Raw genomic sequence first — 22618 nt, forward strand, 5'->3', positions numbered from 1 at the left:
CTTTCTCTTGGTTCCTAATTACCATCTATTCTAAAATATTCCCCAATTAAATTTTCCCCAATGTTTTACACTCTTCATTTTCTTAAGTTTTCACAGGAAAGAACAATTCACCTTGCTCTGATATTCTGCTTACGTCCTATGAACAACTTTTTCTTTATTTCCAGTTCAAAGATTCTATCAGCATGTTTTTCTAAGTAGTAACTATGACACTATCGCAACCATTTCCTGTCTTAGATTGAGTGCAACCTCTAGCTCTGCACCACCTGAGAAAAAAGAGAGTATGCAATACTGCATGGAACACTGCAGTGTGATGGGAGCATTGTCTCAAACCTAAAAGGACCAAGATTTTGCGTAATGAGAGTTACAACATCCTTTGGGGAAGAAACTAGCATTTCTATTAAATTTTGTATACTTGCATACTACCCAAAATTGGCCAAAATGGACAGGAAAAGAAACACATCCATGAACAATCATTTTTAAACATTGGAAAATGAAACATAATATACATGAAGGAATGAGACTTTCTCCCTGAATAAAATCACCATAAAACAAAAGACAACATTCAAATGGAATTAACCTTATTTAGTATCTTCATATGAAATCCTATATTTCACATAGAAATATATATCATGATAGGGAAAATCACCTTCAGTCAGAAAAATAAAGTGAAAAAATCAGGAAGAAATGAAAAGAAAGTTGATTAAACTCAAGGAAGAAGGAAAAGGAAAACATACAGTGATCTTAATTTTTCAGACTCCAGACTCTTGTTTACCTCTCGGGCACTCAGGAAACAAAATACAAAACTCTCACTAATGCAAGACAGAATATACTAATTAAAATTTAATAAAAGGCATTGAAGAAAAGCAAGAAGACAACCAACAGAATAAGAATGAGATAAAGAAGGAAGCAAACATGTCTATATTGAATCCTACTGAACTCATGGAACATACAACTCCCTTTTCACAAAGACATCCCAATGTGTTATCCATTTAGTTCAGGGGTTTACAACCTTGGCAATACTAACATTTTGGACCAGATAATTCTTTGTTTGGGGAAGTGTGATAATTTTGTGCAATGCATGGTGTTTAGTAGTACTCCTAACTTCTAACCATTAGATGCCATAACACATCTTTCCCAGGTGTGACAACCAAAATATCTCTAGATGTTGCTAAATGTTCTGAGGCTGGGGGGAGGGGTGATCATTCTTAGCTTGTAATTATGGATTTAGCACATGCAGGATGAAATAGCATGCCTTACTAGATGTCAAAGATTAGAAGTTAAATAATGCTATGCAGTTCACAGAACAATGAATGATATCTGAAAAATAGAAACAGAACTAAAAATTGATGGAACATTATTTTATGGCAAATTGGCATTGCAGAATGTGGGAAATGTTTCTTAACAAACAGTTTGATGTCAACTGCTTAAACCTATTTGAAAAAACAGAAACATGTAACCTATCTTTTCCCTATGCATAAAATTTTATCCCAAATAAATAAATCATTAATGTGACAGAATAAAATCACAATAAAACTGCAAAACAGAAAACAGAATAAAACCATTATGAATCAAAAATAGGAAAATATTTCTTACAAAGATATAAAAATGTCTACTATAAATGATAAGACTGACAAATATGATCATAGCTAAATAATTAACCCCTGTTCATATATGTTCATATAAATATACAATAATGGAAATTAAGGATCAGGTCACTAAAACGTGAGATATGCAGATGATAACACTCTAATGGCAGAAAGTGAAGAGTAAATAGAGCCTCTTGATGAGAGTAGGAGAATGAAAAAGCTGACTTGAAACTCAGCATTCAAAAACCAATGATCATGGTATCCAGTGTCATCACTTCATGGGAAGTGGAGGCAGTAACAGATTTTTTCCTGGGCTCCAAAATAACCGTCAATGGTGACTGCAGCCATGAAATTAAAAGACGCTTACTCCTTGAAACAAAATCTATGATAAACCTAGACAGCGTACTAAAAAGCAGAGACATCATTTTGCCAACAAAGGTCCATATAGTCAAAGCTATGGGTTTTCCAGTAGTCACATTCAGATGTGAGAGCTGGACCATAAAGAAAGCTGAGCACCAAAGAATTTATGTTTTTGAACTCTTGTATTGCAGAAGAGTCTTGAGAGTCCTTTGGACTGCAAGGAGATCAAACCAGTTGATCTTAAAGGAAATCAACCTTGAATATTTATTGGAAGCACTGATGCTAAAGCTGAATTGAAGCTCCAATACTTTGGGCAGGTGATACAAAGAACTGACTCAATGGAGAAGACCCTGATGCTGGGAAACACTGAAGGTAAAAAGAGAAGGGGGAGGCAAACGATGAGCTTGTTATATATATCATTGACTCAATGGACATGAATTTGAGCAAACTCTGGGAGATAGTGGAGGACAGAGGAGCCTGGTATGCTGCAGTCCAAGGGGTCTCAAAGAGTAGGCCACTACTTAGCCACTTAACAACCTCAATAAAATGTGAGATAACATTACATAAATATATATAGAGACAGATTAAATAGATAATTGATTGATAGGCAAAAGATATAAATAAAGATATAGATATCCTAACAGATGATAAAAAAAATACAAATCAGAATACAGAAAGTCCTTCTTTGGAGCAATAAAAAAATACTGATTATACAAAAGCAAAATTTAAAAAAAATCACTAAAATAGCAAAAAATAACAAAGAAAATGACTGATAAATATTTGAGGAGATGAACAACCTCATCAACAGTCAGCAAAATGCAATGAAAGATCAAATATTGGTAGGGTGCAGAAAAAGGAGAACATATTTTTTATTGGAATTTAATTGGAATAATCACTTCTGGAAATAAATTTGTAATTTTTCAGAAACACTGAGGTAAAGATACTCGAGGAATACTGAGGACTTTTTTTTTTCTTTATCAATCTCACTTAAACATTGTTTCACAGTACTGTTCCTAACCTCTCTTGCTAATCCTAGAAACTAATACCTGTTAAACCTTAATTCCTGTCTTGAAGTCCATCATCCTATCACATGACAAATGCAACCTAAATTCCTGAGATTTTTAAAAGTAAGCAAGCCATAGAATCAATCTGATTTTCATCTTATTTTGTCCAACCTATAAATTCTTCAGGATACTTACTTGTGATACAACAGCATTCTAAAGTCACTTTTACCTTGCAGTGGTGGTGGAGGTGGCTCAATCATATGTAACTCTTTTTGACCCCATGTACTGTAACCTGCCAGGCTCCTCAGTCCATGGAATTTTCCAGGCAAGAATACTGGAGTGCCATTCTCCAGGGGATCTTCTTGACTAGGGATCGAACCCAGGGATTGAACCTGTGTCTCTTGTGTTTTCTACATCGGCAGGTAGATTCTTTACCACCATGCCACCTGGGAAGCCCCACCTTGCAGTTTTCTTAACAAAGGGGTTAGCTAACCACTTTTGCTTGGATGTTCTTCTTTAATATTTATGATCCAGAAATATTACTATTTTATGGACTCAAAAAACCCTTTGGGTGCTAAAGAAAAAAATCATTGTAAAATAACATTTATTGTGATTTTGTTTCTTGCAACTCCAACTGATGGAATATAATTGTTATTCAAGAGTAAAAATAGATAAATTGTGTTATGTTTATAAAATGGAATACTATCCAGAAGTAAAAAAAAAAAAATAACAAACATGAATAGTACTATTTAGCTATGTTAAATCTGGAATAAAAAACACTGAGTGAAAAATTCAGCATAGAAAAATACTTATGCTATACTGCTACTGCTGCTAAGTCACTTCAGTCGTGTCCGACTGTGTGTGACCCCATAGATGGCAGCCCACCAGGCTCCCCCGTCCCTAGAACACTGGAGTGGGTTGCCATTTCCTTCTCCAATGCATGAAAGTGAAAAGTGAAAGTGAAGTCGCTCAGTTGTATCCAACCCTCAGCGACTCCATGGACTGCAGCCTTCCAGGTTCCTCCATCCATGGGATTCTCCAGGCAAGAGTACTGGAGTGGGGTGCCATTTGCTTCTCCTACTTATGCTATAAATAGGTTGAAAAATATAAAGCTAAGCTATATGTTGGAGAGGTAAATGGCAACCCACTCCAGTTTTCTTGCCTGGAGAGTCCCATGGACAGAGGAGCTTGGCAGGCTACAGCCCACAGGGTCACAAGAGTCAGACACAACTTGGTGACTAAACCACCACCAAGCTATATGTGGCAATGGAAACAAACATACATGGGAGAAAATAAAGAAAAGTAATGTGATTATAAATACAAAATCTGAATAATATTTTGCCCTGTGGGGCTGGGAAAAGAAAGGAGTCAGGAAGGAAGATATAGGTGAGATTTCAAATATAACAATTACAATCTATTTTTTGCATTTTTGTTCTCTACATCCCATTATTACTCATATATACTAGTAAATCTACTCTGTATTTAATAAATATCTGCAATCAAACTAACAAATTTACAAGAAAAAGTTTATGTAGAGAGAGTTCTTAAGGAGGTGAAACAGAAAAAGTACAGATTACTTCAAATAGTTTTGTGGATTAAAAGTGACAAACTCTGGGAAAACCTTTTAAAGCAAGTCATCACTCTATGTCTTCTTCCAGCGTTAGCAATTGCTTCTTTTTTTTTTTCTAATGTATATTTATTATTTTATTATTTTTATTTTTTAAATTTTATTTTATTTTTAAATTTTACATAATTGTATTAGTTTTGCCAAATATCAAAATGAATCCGCCACAGGTATACATGTGTTCCCCATCCTGAACCCTCCTCCCTCCTCCCTCCCCATATCATCCCTCTGGGTCGTCCCAGTGCACTAGCCCCAAGCATCCAGTACCGTGCATCGAACCTGGACTGGCATCTCGTTTCATACATGATATTTTACATGTTTCAATGCCATTCTCCCAAATCTTCCCACCCTCTCCCTCTCCCATAGAGTCCATAAGACTGTTCTACACATCAGTGTCTCTTTTGCTGTCTCGTACACAGGGTTATTGTCACCATGTTTCTAAATTCCATATATATGCGTTATTATACTGTATTGGTGTTTTTCCTTCTGGCTTACTTCACTCTGTATAATAGGCTCCAGTTTCATCCATCTCATTAGAACTGATTAAAATGTTTTCTTTTTAATGGCTGAGTAATACTCCATTGTGTATATGTACAATAGCTTTCTTATCCATTCATCTGCTGATGGACATCTAGGTTGCTTCCATGTCCTGGCTATTATAAACAGTGCTGCGATGAACATTGGGGTACACGTGTCTCTTTCCCTTCTGGTTTCCTCAGTGTGTATGCCCAGCAGTGGGATTGCTGGATCATAAGGCAGTTCTATTTCCAGTTTTTTAAGGAATCTCCACACTGTTCTCCATAGTGGCTGTACTAGTTTGCATTCCCACCAACAGTGTAAGAGGGTTCCCTTTTCTCCACACCCTCTCCAGCATTTATTATTTGTAGACTTTTGGATCGCAGCCATTCTGACTGGTGTGAAATGGTACCTCATAGTGGTTTTGATTTGCATTTCTATGATAATGAGTGATGCTGAGCATCTTTTCATGTGTTTGTTAGCCATCTGTATGTCTTCTTTGGAGAAATGTCTATTTAGTTCTTTGGCCCATTTTTTGATTGGGTCATTTATTTTTCTGGAATTGAGCTGTAGGAGTTGCTTGTATATTTTTGAGATTAGTTGTTTGTCAGTTGCTTCATTTGCTATTATTTTCTCCCATTCTGAAGGCTGTCTTTTCACGTTGCTAATAGTTTCCTTTGATGTGCAAAAGCTTTTAAATTTAATTAAGTCCCATTTGTTTATTTTTGCTTTTATTTCCAGTATTCTGGGAGGTGGGTCATAGAGGATCCTGCTGTGATGTATGTCAGAGATGGTTTTGCTTATGTTCTCCTCTAGGAGTTTTATATTTTCTGGTCTTACATTTAGATCTTTAATCCATTTTGAGTTTATTTTTGTGTATGGTGTTAGAAAGTGTTCTAGTTTCATTCTTTTACAAGTGGTTGACCAGATTTCCCAGCACCACTTGTTAAAGAGATTGTCTTTAATCCATTGTATATTCCTGCCTCCTTTGTCAAAGATAAGGTGTCCATATGGGCGTGGATTTATCTCTGGGATTTCTATTTTGTTCCATTGATCTATATTTCTGTCTTTGTGCCAGTACCATACTGTCTTGATAACTGTGGCTTTGTAGTAGAGCCTGAAGTCAGGTAGGTTGATTCCTCCAGTTCCATTCTTCTTTCTCAAGATGGCTTTGGCTATTCGAGGTTTTTTGTATTTCCATACAAATTGTGAAATTATTTGTTCTAGCTCTGTGAAGAATACCGTTGGTAGCTTAATAGGGATTGCATTGAATCTATAAATTGCTTTGGGTAGTATACTCATTTTCACTGTATTGATTGTTCCAATCCATGAACATGGTGTATTTCTCCATCTATTAGTGTCCTCTTTGATTTCTTTCACCAGTGTTTTATAGTTTTCTATATATAGGTCTTTAGTTTCTTTAGGTAGATATATTCCTAAGTATTTTATTCTTTCCATTGCAATGGTGAATGGAATTGTTTCCTTAATTTCTCTTTCTGTTTTCTCATTATTAGTGTATAGGAATGCAAGGGATTTCTGTGTGTTGATTTTATATCCTGCAACTTTACTATAATCATTGATTAGTTCTAGTAATTTTCTAGTGGAGTCTTTAGGGTTTTCTATGTATAGGATCATGTCATCTGCAAACAGTGAGAGTTTTACTTCTTCTTTTCCAATTTGGATTCCTTTTATTTTTTTCTGCTCTGATTGCTGTGGCCAAAATTTCCAAAACAATGTGGAATAGTAATGGTGACAGTGGGCACCTTGTCTTGTTCCTGACTTTAGAGGAAATGCTTTCAATTTTTCACCATTGAGGATAATGTTTGCTGTGGGTTTGTCATAGATAGCTTTTATTATGTTGAGGTATGTTCCTTCTATTCCTGCTTTCTGGAGAGTTTTTATCATAAATGGGTGTTGAATTTTTTCAAAGGCTTTCTCTGCATCTGTTGAGAGAATCATATGGTTTTTATTTTTCAATTTGTTAATGTGGTGTATTACATTGATTGAGTTGTGGATATTGAAGAATCCTTGTATCCCTGGGATAAAACCCACTTGGTCATGGTGTATGATCTTTTTAATGTGTTGTTGGATTCTGATTGCTAGAATTTTGTTAAGGCTGTTTGCATGTATGTTCATCAGTGATATTGGCCTGTAGTTTTCTTTTTTTGTGCCATCTTTGTCAGGTTTTGGTATTAGGGTGATGGTGGCCTCATAGAATGAGGTTGGAAGTTTACCTTCCTCTGCAATTTTCTGGAAGAGTTTGAGCAGGATAGGTGTTAGCTCTTCTCTAAATTTTTGGTAGAATTCAGCTGGGAAGCCGTCTGGACCTGGGCTTTTGTTTGCTGGAAGATTTTTGATTACAGTTTCAATTTCCGTGCTTCTGATGGGTCTGTTAAGGTTTTCTATTTCTTCCTGGTCGAGTTTTGGAAAGTTGTACTTCTCTAAGAATTTGTCCATTTCTTCCACGTTGTCCATTTTATAGGCATATAATTGCTGATAGTAGTCTCTTATGATGCTTTGTATTTCTGTGTTGTCTGTTGTGATCTCTCCATTTTCGTTTCTAATTTTATTGATTTGATTTTTCTCCCTTTGTTTCTTGATGAGTCTGGCTAATGGCTTGTCAATTTTATTTATCCTTTCAAAGAACCAGCTTTTGGTTTTGTTGATTTTTGCTATGGTCTCTTTTCTTTCTTTTGCATTTATTTCTGCCCTAATTTTTAAGATTTCTTTCCTTCTACTAACCCTGGGGTTCTTCATTTCTTCCTTTTCTAGTTGCTTTAGGTGTAGAGTTAGGTTATTTATTTGACTTTTTTCTTGTTTCTTGAGGTATGCCTGTATTGCTATGAACTTTCCCCTTAGGACTGCTTTTACTGTGTCCCAAAGGTTTTGGGTTGTTGTGTTTTCATTTTCATTCGTTTCTATGCAAATTTTGATTTCTTTCTTGATTTCTTCTGTGATTTGTTGGTTATTCAGCAGCGTGTTGTTCAGCCTCCATATGTTGGAATTTTTAATAGTTTTTCTCCTATAGCTGAGATCTAAAATTACTGCATTGTGGTCAGAAAAGATGCTTGGAATGATTTCTATTTTTTTTTTGAATTTACCAAGCCTAGCTTTATGGCCCAGGATGTGATCTATCCTGGAGAAGTTTCCATGTGTGCTTGAGAAGAAGATGAAATTCATTGTTTTGGGATAAAATGTCCTATAGATACCAATTAGGTCTAACTGGTCTATTGTATCATATAAAGTTTGTGTTTCCTTCTTAATTTTCTATTTAGTTGATCTATCCATAGGTGTGAGTGGGGTATTAAAGTCTCCCACTATTATTATGTTATTGTTAATGTCTCCTTTCATACTTGTTAGCATTTGTCTTACATACTGCGGTGCTCCCGTGTTGGGTGCATATATATTTATAATTGTTATATCTTCTTCTTGGATTGATCCTTTGATCATTATGTAGTGACCTTCTTTGTCTCTTTTCACAGCCTTTGTTTATTATACAGAGTGAAGTAAGCCAGAAGGAAAAACACCAATACAGTATAATAACGCATATATATGGAATTTAGAAAGATGGTAATAATAACCCTGTGTACGAGACAGCAAAAGAGACACTGATGTATAGAACAGTCTTATGGACTCTATGGGAGAGGGAGAGGGTGGGAAGAGTTGGGAGAATGGCATTGAAACATGTAAAATATCATGTATGAAACGAGATGCCAGTCCAGGTTCGATGCACGATACTGGATGCTTGGGGCTTGTGCACTGGGACGACCCAGAGGGATGGTATGGGGAGGGAGGAGGGAGGAGGGTTCAGGATGGGGAACACATGTATACCTGTGGCGGATTCATTTTGATATTTGGCAAAACTAACACAATTATGTAAAGTTTAAAAATAAAATAAAATAAATAAATAAATAAAGTCTATTTTATCTGATATGAATATTGCTACTCCTGCTTTCTTTTGGTCCCTATTTTCATGGAAAATCTTTTTCCAGCCCTTCACTTTCAGTCTGTATGTGTCCCCTGTTTTCAGGTGGGTCTCTTGTAGACAACATATGTAGGGGTCTTGTTTTTGTATCCATTCAGCCAGTCTTTGTCTTTTGGTTGGGGCATTCAACCCATTTACATTTAAGGTAATTACTGATAAGTATGATCCTGTTGCCATTTACTTTATTGTTTTGGGTTCGAGTTTATACTCCGTTTTTGTGTTTCTTGTCTAGAGAATATCCTTTAGTATTTGTTGGAGAGCTGGTTTGGTGGTGCAGAATTCTCTCAGCTTTTGCTTGTCTGAAAAGCTTTTGATTTCTCCTTCATACTTGAATGAGATCCTTGCTGGGTACAATAATCTGGGCTGTAGGTTATTTTCTTTCATCATCTTAAGTATGTCTTGCCATTCCCTCCTGGCTTGAAGAGTTTCTATTGAAAGATCAGCTGTTATCCTGATGGGAATTTCCTTGTGTGTTATTTGTTGTTTTTCCCTTGCTGCTTTTAATATTTGTTCTTTGTGTTTGATCTTTGTTAATTTGATTAGTATGTGTCTTGGGGTGTTTCGCCTTGGGTTTATCCTGTTTGGGACTCTCTGGGTTTCTTGGACTTGGGTGATTATTTCCTTCCCCATTTTAGGGAAGTTTTCAACTATTATCTCCTCAAGTATTTTCTCATGGTCTTTCTTTTTGTCTTTTTCTTCTGGAACCCCTATGATTCGAATGTTGTAGCATTTAATATTGTCCTGGAGGTTTCTGAGATTGTCCTCGTTTCTTTTAATTCGTTTTTCTTTTATCCTCTCTGATTCATTTATTTCTACCATTCTATCTTCTAATAGCAATTGCTTCTTAAGCTTCATCTTATTCTTCAAAAAACAATTCATGACCAAGACCTATTAAAACATGGTCCATGGAATGCTATGTCCTGGAATGCCTGAGTAAATGTATTCTTATAAGGCCATAACCACTACTATTTATGCTGCATTTTGCCATTGCCAAAATGGATTAGAAGCACAAAATCTCTCTTTTTTTATAAGCAATAAAAGCAATTTGCCTGAACCTATTACAATATGCCTATTAACCATACCTTCAAGTATAATATGCTTAATAATTTATACTTTTGAACTAATTCTACATGTCTTTAACTTTTTAAAGAGAAACTTAACTGATGAGATATGGAAAAGTCATTATTCTAATTAGAAAAATACTGAAGGCTTAGAGTTCATTCAACAAATCAATATTTAATTAGCCATGTGCCAAACTGCAGATACCAGTTACTACGGTATATGTTACTAAGATGAGATGTTCATTTATCATTGATGTAGCTGTGAAGACTAGGTCACAGAGATCTAAATAAAAATGGAATTAAGTACCCACGTGGCACTGGAAGACAGCCAAAACACCTCTTCTGTATGACCCCAATAGTGGAAACATGTCATCAGATTTCTAAACAAAGCATTTCATCTTTTGTCATTTTTACATCTGGCTTGTGTATGTGACTGCAAGGAGCTTAACAGTGGTAAAATCACAGAGCCGAGTTTCCCTGACTTGGGAATTAATTCAGGCATTTACTTTTTAATAGCCTAAACTTTTAATAAAAATAGACATTCATAAGAAAGTTTGTGTTCTTTATGTGCTTTAATGCATCTGTATGATTACTACAGATAATGAAAACTATTACTTCACTTACCCTTGTAAAACGAATCAACACTAATGTCAAGTGAATTTCCCAGCATGGTGCAAGGTAGTTGTAAAAAGTAAAGAATAAAAAGAAAAGAAAAATAAAGAAATATTCCTAATTTGTGAACTGCACAGAAGGAATACTGACTAATCAATATTCTGAGAGTCTCACATATTGAACACATTTCTTTAGAAATACTGTAAGGTAATACATGCATCCAAAATGTATATGTGTATATATACATATATACATATATATATATATATATATATATATATAATAGTTACATATTACAATAATCAATGAAAATATTTACTAGTACATGCTGATTTACACATAAGATACTTAATTTCTTATGAAATATTCTCTAACTTCTGATGCAAAGATAGCAGAATGCTGTATAGTAGTTCATTTTTAAAATAGGAAATATTCACTAAGTAGGAATAAAATGAGATATCTAATTGAGATATAGAAATTTGAGCTAAGTATTTTTCATTTGAAATATAAAAGTATCAAAGTAACAGATAATACAAATATTAATCTAAATGAGGTGACTTAAAGTGCTTAATATTTGAGAACCTAGATTCAAATAAGAGGAACACATTCATAATATTTCATAAGTGAGGTCCTATGCAATCCAGCAGTAAAGAAAATTCAGATTTAGATATGCAAAGGACATTCTGTGATATGGGAGGATACAAATTATGATACTTATTGTGAGATGTGATTATGAGTTTGGGGAATGTTAACTGTAGAATGTGCCAAAATTAAAACACAGAAAACAATAAAATAATGAAATAGAAAACTTGGTTTTACAGAAAGAGAAAACCTGATGTCGATAGAAGAGGAATAAATATTTTTTATCAGAAAAGCTCAAACCCGTATGGTCTCTACAGGTGTTGTTAAAATTAAAAATAAGTCTCATACTAGCTATGGTAAGACTATGCTTATTTATCTCACTTCAAATTAATGCAGCCTTGCAGTACTCAACACACTTAAAACTACTTTAGATGAATACTTTCATAAGGATTGCTTAGTTTAAGGAAAGAGCATCAAAATCCACAGACCCAGAAAAAAGACAGAAGAGCCAAAAGATTAGAAAAACTGATTTGTATAGGAGTTAAGAGTGTGATCTCTGGGGCCAGATTTGAATCTCTGTCATCACCTCCTGGTTGTGTGAGCTTGATTAACTTAGCCATTCTCATATGTTCCCAAATTTATCAAATGCATCGAATAACTGCATTTATTTCAAAATATTTTAAGCATATTTTGCATTCATTAATATACTTGTGTATCTATAATAATACCTGTTAGAGAGTAGTGCTGGGCTTCCTTGCTAGCTCAGATGGTAAAGAATATTCCTGCAATGCAAGGAGACCTGGGTTTGATCCTTGGGTCAAGAAGATCCCCTGAAGAAAGGAATGGCTACACACTCCAATATTACAATATCTGTTGAAGAATAAATTCTCAAAAAATACTGACAAACTGCTTCATGTTCGTCCTTTTCACAAGGTTTGGCTAATCTAAGCAACAAAGCTTGACATATTTAACATTATAATTCTATACAGTTGGTTAACAGAAGGCTTTATAATAAATTAGCTGCCATTATCTTTTGCAATTATTAAGGGCTTTCAAGCAATAGGTTTTTAATTTTTTTTAAATTTTATTTTATTTTTTAAATTTACAATATTGTATTGGTTTTGCCATATATCAAAATGCATCCGCCACAGGTATACATGTGTTCCCCATCCTGAACCCTCCTCCCTCCTCCCTCCCCATACCATCCCTCTGGGTCGTCCCAGTGCACAAGCCCCAAGCATCCAGTATCGTGCATCGAACCTGGACTGGCGACTCGTTTCACATATAATACTACACATGTTTCAATGCCATTCTTCCAACTCAAACCACCCTCTCCCTCTCCCACAGAGTCCAAAAGACTGTTCTATACATCAGTGTCTCTTTTGCTGTCTCGCATACAGAGACAGCAAAAGATGGTTATGGTTACCATCTTTCTAAATTCCATATATGTGCATTAGTATACTGTTATTGGTGTTTTTCTTTCTGGCTTACTTCACTCTGTATAATAGGCTCCAGTTTCATCCACCTCATTAGAACTGATTCAAATGTATTCTTTTTAATGGCTGAGTGATACTCCATTGTGTATATGTGCCACAGCTTTCTTATCCACTCACCTGCTGATGGGCATCTAGGTTGCTTCCATGTCCTGGCTATTATAAACAGTGCTGCGATGAACATTGGGGTACACGTGTCTCTTTCAATTGTGGTTTCCTCAGTGTGTATGCCCAGCAGTGGGACTGCTGGATCATAAGGCAGTTCTATTTCCAGTTTTTTTAAGGAATCTCCACACTGTTCTCCATAGTGGCTGTACTAGTTTGCATTCCCACCAACAGTGTAAGAGGGTTTCCTTTTCTCCATACCCTCTCCAGCATTTACTATTTGTAGACATTTGGATTGCAGCCATTCTGACTGGCGTGAAATGGTACCTCATAGTGGTTTTGATTTGCATTTCTATGATAATGAGTGATGCTGAGCATCTTTTCATGTGTTTGTTAGCCATCTGTATGTCTTCTTTGGAGAAATGTCTGTTTAGTTCTTTGGCCCATGTTTTGATTGGGTCATTTATTTTTCTGAAATTGAGCTGTAGGAGTTGCTTGTGTATGTTTGAGATTAGTTGTTTGTCAGTTGCTTCATTTGCTATTATTTTCTCCCATTCTGAAGGCTGCCTTTTCACCTTGCTTATAGTTTCCTTTGTTGTGCAGAAGCTTTTAAGTTTAATTAGGTCCCATTTGTTTATTTTTGGTTTTATTTCTAACATTCTGAGGGGTGGGTCATAGAGATTCTACTGTGATGTATGTCGGAGAGGGTTTTGCCTATGTTCTCCTCTAGGAGTTTTATATTTTCTGGTCTTACATTTAGATCTTTAATCCATTTTGAGTTTATTTTTGTGTATGGTGTTAGAAAGTGTTCTAGTTTCATTCTTTTACAAGTGGTTGACCAGTTTTCCCAGCACCACTTCTTAAAGAGTTTGTCTTTTATCCATTGTATATTCCTGCCTCCTTTGTCAAAGATAAGGTGTCCATATGGGCGTGGATTTATCTCTGGGATTTCTATTTTGTTCCATTGATCTATATTTCTGTCTTTGTGCCAGTACCATACTGTCTTGATAACTGTGGCTTTGTAGTAGAGCCTGAAGTCAGGTAGGTTGATTCCTCCAGTTCCATTCTTCTTTCTCAAGATGGCTTTGGCTATTCGAGGTTTTTTGTATTTCGATACGAATTGTGAAATTATTTGTTCTAGCTCTGTGAAGAATACCGTTGGTAGCTTGATAGGATTGCATTGAATCTATAAATTGCTTTGGGTAGTATACTCATTTTCACTATATTGATTGTTCCAATCCATGAACATGGTATATTTCTCCATCTATTAGTGTCCTCTTTGATTTCTTTCACCAGTGTTTTATAGTTTTACATATATAGGTCTTTAGTTTCTTTAGGTAGATATATTCCTAAGTATTTTGTTCTTTTCATTGCAATGGTGAATGGAATTGTTTCCTTAATTTCTGTTTCTATTTTCTCATTATTAGTTTATAGGAATGCAAGGGATTTCTGTGTGTTGATTTTATATCCTGCAACTTTACTACAATCATTGATTAGTTCTAGTAATTTTCTGGTGGAGTCTTTAGGGTTTTCTATGTAGAGGATCATGTCATCTGCAAACAGTGAGAGTTTTACTTCTTCTTTTCCAACTTGGATTACTTTTATTTCTTTTTCTGCTCTGATTGCTGTGGCCAAAACTTCCAAAACTATGTGGAATAGTAATGGTGACAGTGGGCACCTTGTCTTGTTCCTGACTTTAGAGGAAATGCTTTCAATTTTTCACCATTGAGGATAATGTTTGCTGTGGGTTTGTCATAGATAGCTTTTATTATGTTGAGGTATGTTCCTTCTATTCCTGCTTTCTGGAGAGTTTTTATCATAAATGGATGTTGAATTTTGTCAAAGGTTTTCTCTGCATCCATTGAGATAATCATATGGCTTTTATTTTTCAATTTGTTAATGTGGTGTATTACATTGATTGATTTGCAGATATTGAAGAATACTTGCATCCCTGGGGTAAAGCTCACTTGGTCATGGTGTATGATCTTTTTCATGTGTTGTTGGATTCTGATTGCTAGAATTTTGTTAAGGCTGTTTGCATGTATGTTCATCAGTGATACTGGCCTGTAGTTTTCTTTTTTTGTGCCATCTTTGTCAGGTTTTGGTATTAGGGTGATGGTGGCCTCATAGAATGAGGTTGGACGTTTACCTTCCTCTGCAATTTTCTGGAAGAGTTTGAGCAGGATAGGTGTTAGCTCTTCTCTAAATTTTTGGTAGAATTCAGCTGGGAAGCCGTCTGGACCTGGGCTTTTGTTTGCTAGAAGATTTTTGATTACAGTTTCAATTTCCGTGCTTCTGATGGGTCCGTTAAGATTTTCCATTTCTTCCTGGTCCAGTTTTGGAAAGTTGTACTTTTCTAAGAATTTGTCCAATTCTTCCACATTGTCCATTTTATAGGCATATAATTGCTGATAGTAGTCTCTTATGATCCTTTGTATTTCTGTTTTGTCTGTTGTGATCTCTCCATTTTCATTTCTAATTTTATTGATTTGATTTTTCTCCCTTTGTTTCTTGATGAGTCTGGCTAATGGTTTGTCTTTTTTTTTTTTTTTAAATTTTACATAATTGTATTAGTTTTGCCAAATATCAATATGAATCTGCCACAGGTATACATGTGTTCCCCATCCTGAATCCTCCTCCCTCTTCCCTCCCAATACCATCCCTCTGGTTCGTCCCAGTGCACTAGCCCCAAGCATCCAGTATCGTGCATTGAACCTGGATTGGCATCTCATTTCATACATGATATTTTACATGTTTCAATTTTATTTATCCTTTCAAAGAACCAGCTTTTGGCTTTGTTGATTTTTGCTATGGTCTCTTTTGTTTCTTTTGCATTTATTTCTGCCCTAATTTTTAAGATTTCTTTCCTTCTACTAACCCTGGGGTTCTTCATTTCTTCCTTTTCTAGCTGCTTTAGGTGTAGAGTTAGGGTATTTATTTGACTTTTTTCTTGTTTCTTGAGGTATGCCTGTATTGCTATGAACTTTCCCCTTAGCACTGCTTTTACAGTGTCCCACAGGTTTTGGGTTGTTGTGTTTTCATTTTCACTCGTTTCTATGCAATTTTGATTTCTTTTTTTATTTCTTCTGTGATTTGTTGGTTATTCAGCAGTGTGTTGTTCAGCCTCCATATGTTGGAATTTTTAATAGTATTTCTCCTGTAATTGAGATCTAATCTTACTGCATTGTGGTCAGAAAAGATGCTTGGAATGATTTCTATTTTTTTGAATTTACCAAGGCTAGCTTTATGGCCCAGGGTGTGATCTATCCTGGAGAAGGTTCCGTGTGCACTTGAGAAAAAGGTGAAATTCATTGTTTTGGGATGAAATGTCCTATAGATATCAATTAGGTCTAACTGATCTATTGTATCGTTTAACGTTTGTGTTTCCTTGTTAATTTTCTGTTTAGTTGATCTATCCATAGGTGTGAGTGGTTTATTAAATTCTCCCACTATTATTATGTTATTGTTAATGTCTCCTTTCATACTTGTTAGCATTTGTCTTACATATTGTGGCGCTCCCATGTTGGGTGCATATATATTTATAATTGTTATATCTTCTTCTTGGATTGATCCTTTGATCATTATGTAGTGACCTCCTTTGTCTCTTTTCACAGCCTTTGTTTTAAAGTCTATTTTATCTGATATGAATATTGCTATTCCTGCTTTCTTTTGGTCCCTATTTTCATGGAAAATCTTTTTCCAGCCCTTCACTTTCAGTCTGTATGTGTCCCCTGTTTTCAGGTGGGTCTCTTGTAGACAACATATGTAGGGGTCTTGTTTTTGTATCCATTCAGCCAGTCTTTGTCTTTTGGTTGGGGCATTCAACCCATTTACGTTTAAGGTAATTATTGGTAAGTATGATCCTGTTGCCATTTACTTTATTGTTTTGGGTTTGAATTCATACACCCTTTTTGTGTTTCTTGTCTAGAGAATATCCTTTAGTATTTGTTGGAGAGCTGGATTGGTGGTGCAGAATTCTCTCAGCTTTTGCTTGTCTGAAAAGCTTTTGATTTCTCCTTCATACTTGAATGAGATCCTTGCTGGGTACAATAATCTGGGCTGTAGGTTATTTTCTTTCATCATTTTAAGTATGTCTTGCCATTCCCTCCTGGCTTGAAGAGTTTCTATTGAAAGATCAGCTGTTATCCTGATGGGAATTTCCTTGTGTGTTATTTGTTGTTTTTCCCTTGTTGCTTTTAATATTTGTTCTTTGTGTTTGATCTTTGTTAATTTGATTAGTATGTGTCTTGGGGTGTTTCGCCTTGGGTTTATCCTGTTTGGGACTCTCTGGGTTTCTTGGACTTGGGTGATTATTTCCTTCCACATTTTAGGGAAGTTTTCAACTATTATCTCCTCAAGTATTTTCTCATGGTCTTTCTTTTTGTCTTCTTCTGAGACTCCTATGATTCGAATGTTGTAGAGTTTAATATTGTCCTAGAGGTCTCTGAGATTGTCCTCATTTCTTTTAATTCATTTTTGTTTTTTCCTCTCTGATTCATTTATTTCTACCATTCTGCCTTCTAATTCACTAATCCTATCTTCTGCCTCTGTTATTCTACTATTTGTTGCCTCCAGAGTGTTTTTGATCTCATTTATTGCATTATTTATTATATATTGACTCTTTTTTACTTCTTCTAGGTCCTTGTTAAACCTTTCTTGCATCTTCTCAATCCTTGTCTCCAGGCTATTTATCTGTGATTCCATTTTGATTTCAAGATTTTGTATCAATTTCACTATCATTTTTCAGAATTCTTTATCAGGTAGCTTCCCTATCTCTTCCTCTTTTGTTTGGTTTGGTGGGCATTTATCCTGTTCCTTAACATGCTGGGTATTCCTTTGTCTCTTCATCTTGTTTATATTGCTGAGTTTGGGGTGTCCTTTCTGTATTCTGGCAGTTTGTGGAGTTCTCTTTATTGTGGATTTTCCTCGCTGTGTGTAGGTTTGTACAGGTGGCTTGTCAAAGTTTCTTGGTTAGGAAAGCTTGTGTCTGTGTTCTGGTGGGTGGAGCTGGATTTCTGCTCTCTGGAGTGCAATGCAGTGTCCAGTAATGAGTTATGAGATGTCTATGGTTTTGGAGTAACTTTGGGCAGCCTGTATATTGGAGCTCAGGGCTGTGTTCCTGTGTTGCTGGAGAATCTGCTTGGTATGTCTTGCCCTGGAACTTGTTGGCCCTTGTGTGGTGCTTTGTTTCAGTGTAGGTATGGAGGCATTTTATGAGCTCCTGTCAATTAATGTTCCCTGGAGTCAGGAGTTCCCTGGAATCAGGGTTTGGACTTAAGCTTCCTGCTTCCAGCTATCAGTCTTATTTTTACAGTAGTTTCAAAACTTCTCCTTCTATACAGAACCATTGATAAAACATCTAGGTTAAAGATGAAAAGTTTCTCCACCGTGAAGGTCACCCAGAGAGGTTCACAGTGTTACATGGAGAAGAGAAGAGGGAGGAGGGAGTTAGAGGTGACCCAAATGATATGAGGTGGAATCAATAGAGGAGAGAGTGGGCTAGCCAGTAATCACTTCCTTATGTGCACTCCACAACTGGACTGCTCAGAGATGTTCACGGAGTTATACAGAGAAGAGAAGAGGGAGGAAGAAGACAGAGGTGGCCAGGAGGATAAAAGGGGGGAATGAAAAGGAGAGAGACAGATCCAGCCAATAATCAGTTCCCTAAGTGTTCTCCACCATCTGGAACACACAGAAGTTCACAGAGTTGGGTAGAGTATAGAGGGGTTAGGGAGGAGACACAGGCGATCTGGTGGAGAAAAAGGAGAGTCCAAAGGGGGAGTGAGCAGTCAAGCCAGTAATCTCGCTTCCAAGTAAAAAATGGGTACTGAAAATTGGGTTCTTAAAGGTACAAAATTGGTAACAAATACCTAAAAGCATAAATTAAAAATCTAGAGTTTGGAATTTCAAAAATACAATGTTAAAGAAAAGAAGAAGGAAAAGAAGGAGAGAAAAAGAAAAAAAATCACAAAAATTATAAAGAAAATATAGGTACAAAATTGATAACAAATACCAAAAAGCAAAAGTTAAAAATCTAGTGTAGAGTTTGGAATTTCAAAAATACAATGTTAAAGAAAAGAATAAAAAAAAAAGAAAGAAAGAAAGAGAAAAAGGAAAAAAAAAGTCACAAAAATTATAAAATATATATATATGAAGTTTGCTTTAAAGAAAATAGGGTCTTTTTTTTTTTTTTGCAAAGTAATAGTAGGTTATAAAAGTGAAAATTAAAGGAGTAATAGAGGACTTAATATTTTTAAAAAATCAAAAAAAAAAAGAAAGAATGATCATAAAAATAGTAAAAATATATCTAGGACTTTCTCTGGTGTTGTTGTGGGTATTGTGGGGTCAGTTCATTTTCGGCTAGTTCCTTGGTCTGGCTTATATTTCTCAAGACATATAGGCCCCTTCCTATGTAGTTGGTACTAACGACAGGGTTTTAATCTATTGCCTGTCGCTTCTGTTACAGCTTCTTCTGTTTGCTGGTCTCTTCAGTGTCTGATTTCCACCCTGATACCAAGGGGGTGGTGGTGGACACTTTTTTTTTTTTTTTTTAGGCTCACTTGTTCAGTCGCGCTGTGGGGAGGGAGGGATGCTGCAAACAAATAACACTGGCATGTGCTTGCAGTGCCTCAGCCACACTGGGCCTGCCCGCACTCACGGCATGTGTAGCCTCCCTGCCCACACTGCTCAGGCTCTAGGTTGCTCCGCCAAGAACCATCCAAGGCTGGCCCTGGGCTGTCTGCACCTCCCAGGTCTAAGCCGCTCAGGTTCAGGCACTCGGGTAGTCCTCAGAGGCACAGACTCACTTGGGCCTGCATTTTGTACCCTCCCCAGGTCCGAGCAGCTCAGGTGATGAGGTGTTTGGCGAGCGTGATTGCTGCGACTTATTGCCTCCCCGCCGCTCGGTGATCTAGGTGTACAACCAGCACACCTTCTTAGGCAGATGTTGACCGTCCAGACCCCCAAGAAGTTTTAGTTACCAAAGAAGCCTGCTTGCAGTTTTGTAGATAATGTCTCCTGGGGCTGCAATTGCCCCCTTCCGGCTCTGGCTGCCTGTCACTGGAGGGGGATGGTCTGCAGCTGGCTATCTCTGTTCAGTCCTTCGTTCTGTGTGCGGGCCTGGTGGTGTCTTAGGTTAGGGCTGGCTTTTCGCATGATACATAGCCCACAGTCTGGTTTGCTAGCCCAAATTAGTTCGCTCAGATAGCAGTCAGGGCTTTCAGGCCAGATCCTTGCTCTAAGTGATGCAGCCCGTGCCTCTCTGCCCTGCCCCCGCTTACTAGTGGTAGGTGCAGGCGTCTGTGCTGCTTCTCCGCTGGGGGAGTTATCTTTGGGCTCGTAATCTGTGGGCTTTAATTGTTTATTTATTTTTCCTCCCTGTTATGTTGCCCTCTGTGCTTCCAAGGCTCGGCACAGACTTGGCAGTGAGAGTGTTTCCTGGTGTTTGGAAACTTCTCTCTTCTTAAGACTCTCTTCACGGGACGGAGCTCTGTCCCTCCCTCTTTTGTCTCATTTTTTGTCTTTTATATTTTTTCCTACCTCCTTTCGAAGACAATGGGTTGCTTTTCTGGGTGCCTGATGTCCTCTGCCGGCATTCAGAAGTTGTTTTGTGGAATTTACTCGGCGTTTAAATGTTCTTTTGATGAATTTGTGGGGGAGAAAGTGGTCTCCCCGTCCTATTCCTCCGCCATCTTAGCTCCTCCCCTCTCGGTTTTTAAAGTTTTAAATGGAAAATTAAGATGCCTATCTATATCAATATCTGTATCTACCCTCTTGCCTCCATTCACATTTTTATTAATCTACTAATTGAAAGCAATGGCTATTTGGTGCATGTTATGCAGTTTTACTCCGCTATCTTTGATAGCAAAAGACAGAGGAAATGGTATAACCAGAGAGTAAATTCATTAGACTGATAACCTGAGAAACAACAAAGAATATCTTGCTTCAATTAAAATCTCTGGATGATGTTACAATGTTAATTTTTATGACAGGTGAAAGCAAAACTTGGAATTTCAGGGGAGAAAGTTTATGTAGATATACCTTTCATATTCATTTTCTTAATGTCAGAGTGTATCTCTAATAGAGCAAGAGTGAGTGTTAAAGGCCACTGGTTTTGTTGTTATTTGTTTTTGTTCATTTACAGTAAAATTTAAGGATGTTTATGTACAGATAGTAGAGATTGATAAAGGAGAGAGAAAATTATTTGGGATCAGTCAAATGAGGTCTCTGAAAAGAAAGGGGTGAATAGAATCCAGACTACAATTTTACAGAAAATAGAAACACCCTTTTCATTGATACCAGCAACAGGAAAAAAAAAAAAAAGGATCAGTTTGTTTTTTTTTTAACATTTTTTATAAGTGAGATTTAAGATGCATCTATGTCAAGAGATTTAACTTTTTTAATTCAATGTCAGTTTTCAAACTGAGGGAGTGGGTAAGCAGATTGAAAATTTGAGGGGATTGAGGAATTTGAAATAGCTATTGTGGAGAATATTGTCAAGGCCTAATTAGGGAACAACAGAAATGCCAGAAAGCATTAAGGATCCCATTGGTGTTGTACTAGGAATGTATAATGCCTATCCAACAGGAGCTGGTGCATTACTGCATTATTCAGCATTCATTGGCATGTGTGTGTGTGTGTGTGAGTGTACACGTGTGTGTTTGTGTGCGTGTGTTTAAGGGAAGAAAATTGCACTGACTCAGAGGTTTGAGATATTGCCTGATGTTAGGCTAGAAGAAAATGTAGACATGCACATTGAAAGTGAATTGAGATGGTGAAGATCTTGTAAAAGGACTCAGCAGAGAGCCATTCCTTATAGGTTAAAAAATACAAGAAGAAGGAAAAGAAACAATCATGGATTTAATTAAATGAAGAAACAGAAATTATTCCATCACATATGCCAGGAGTAAATATTTATGTTAACACAATGATATCTCCAGGTTAACAACCAATAGGAACTATCATTATAAAAAGTAATTTGTACCACCCTCTACTTTCTCCCCCCCATCCCATGTCCATAAATCTTTATGTCTCCATATCTATTGCTGCCCTGCAGACAGGTTCACAGAATGGACAGTGTAGCATGAAAGCATATACCTACCATATATAAAACAGATAACCAAAAGGAAATTGCTGTATGACTCAGAGAACTCGAAGATCTGTCTAGTCAAAGCTATGGTTTTTCCAGTAATCATGTATAGATGTGAGAGTTGGACTATAAAGAAAGCTGAGTGCTGAAGAATTGATGCCCTAAACTGTGGTGTTGGAGAAGACTCTTGGAGAGTCCCTTGGACTGCAAGGAGATCAAACTAGTTAATCCCAAAGGAAATCAGTCCTGAATATTCATTGGAAGGACTGATGCTGAAGCTGAAGCTCCAATACTTTGGTCATCTGATGCAAAGAACTCAGTCACTGGAAAAGACTCTGATGCTTGGCAAGATTGAAGACAGGAGGAGAAGGGGACAACAGAGGAAGAGATGGTTGGATGGCATCACTGACTCAATGGACATGAGTTTGAGTAAGGTCCAGGAGTTGGTGATGGACAGGAAAGCCTGGTGTGCTGCAGTCCATGGGGTCACAAAGAGTCAGACACAACTGAGCGACTGAACTGAACAGGGAACTCACAGGGGCTCTGTTAACAACCTAGAGGGGTAGGAAGGGGTGGAAGATGGAAGGAAGGTTCAAGATGGA

The sequence above is a fragment of the Bos taurus genome, chromosome 16 (genome assembly GCF_002263795.3).
Source record: "Bos taurus isolate L1 Dominette 01449 registration number 42190680 breed Hereford chromosome 16, ARS-UCD2.0, whole genome shotgun sequence".
In the NCBI taxonomy this organism is placed as follows: Eukaryota; Metazoa; Chordata; class Mammalia; order Artiodactyla; family Bovidae; genus Bos; species Bos taurus.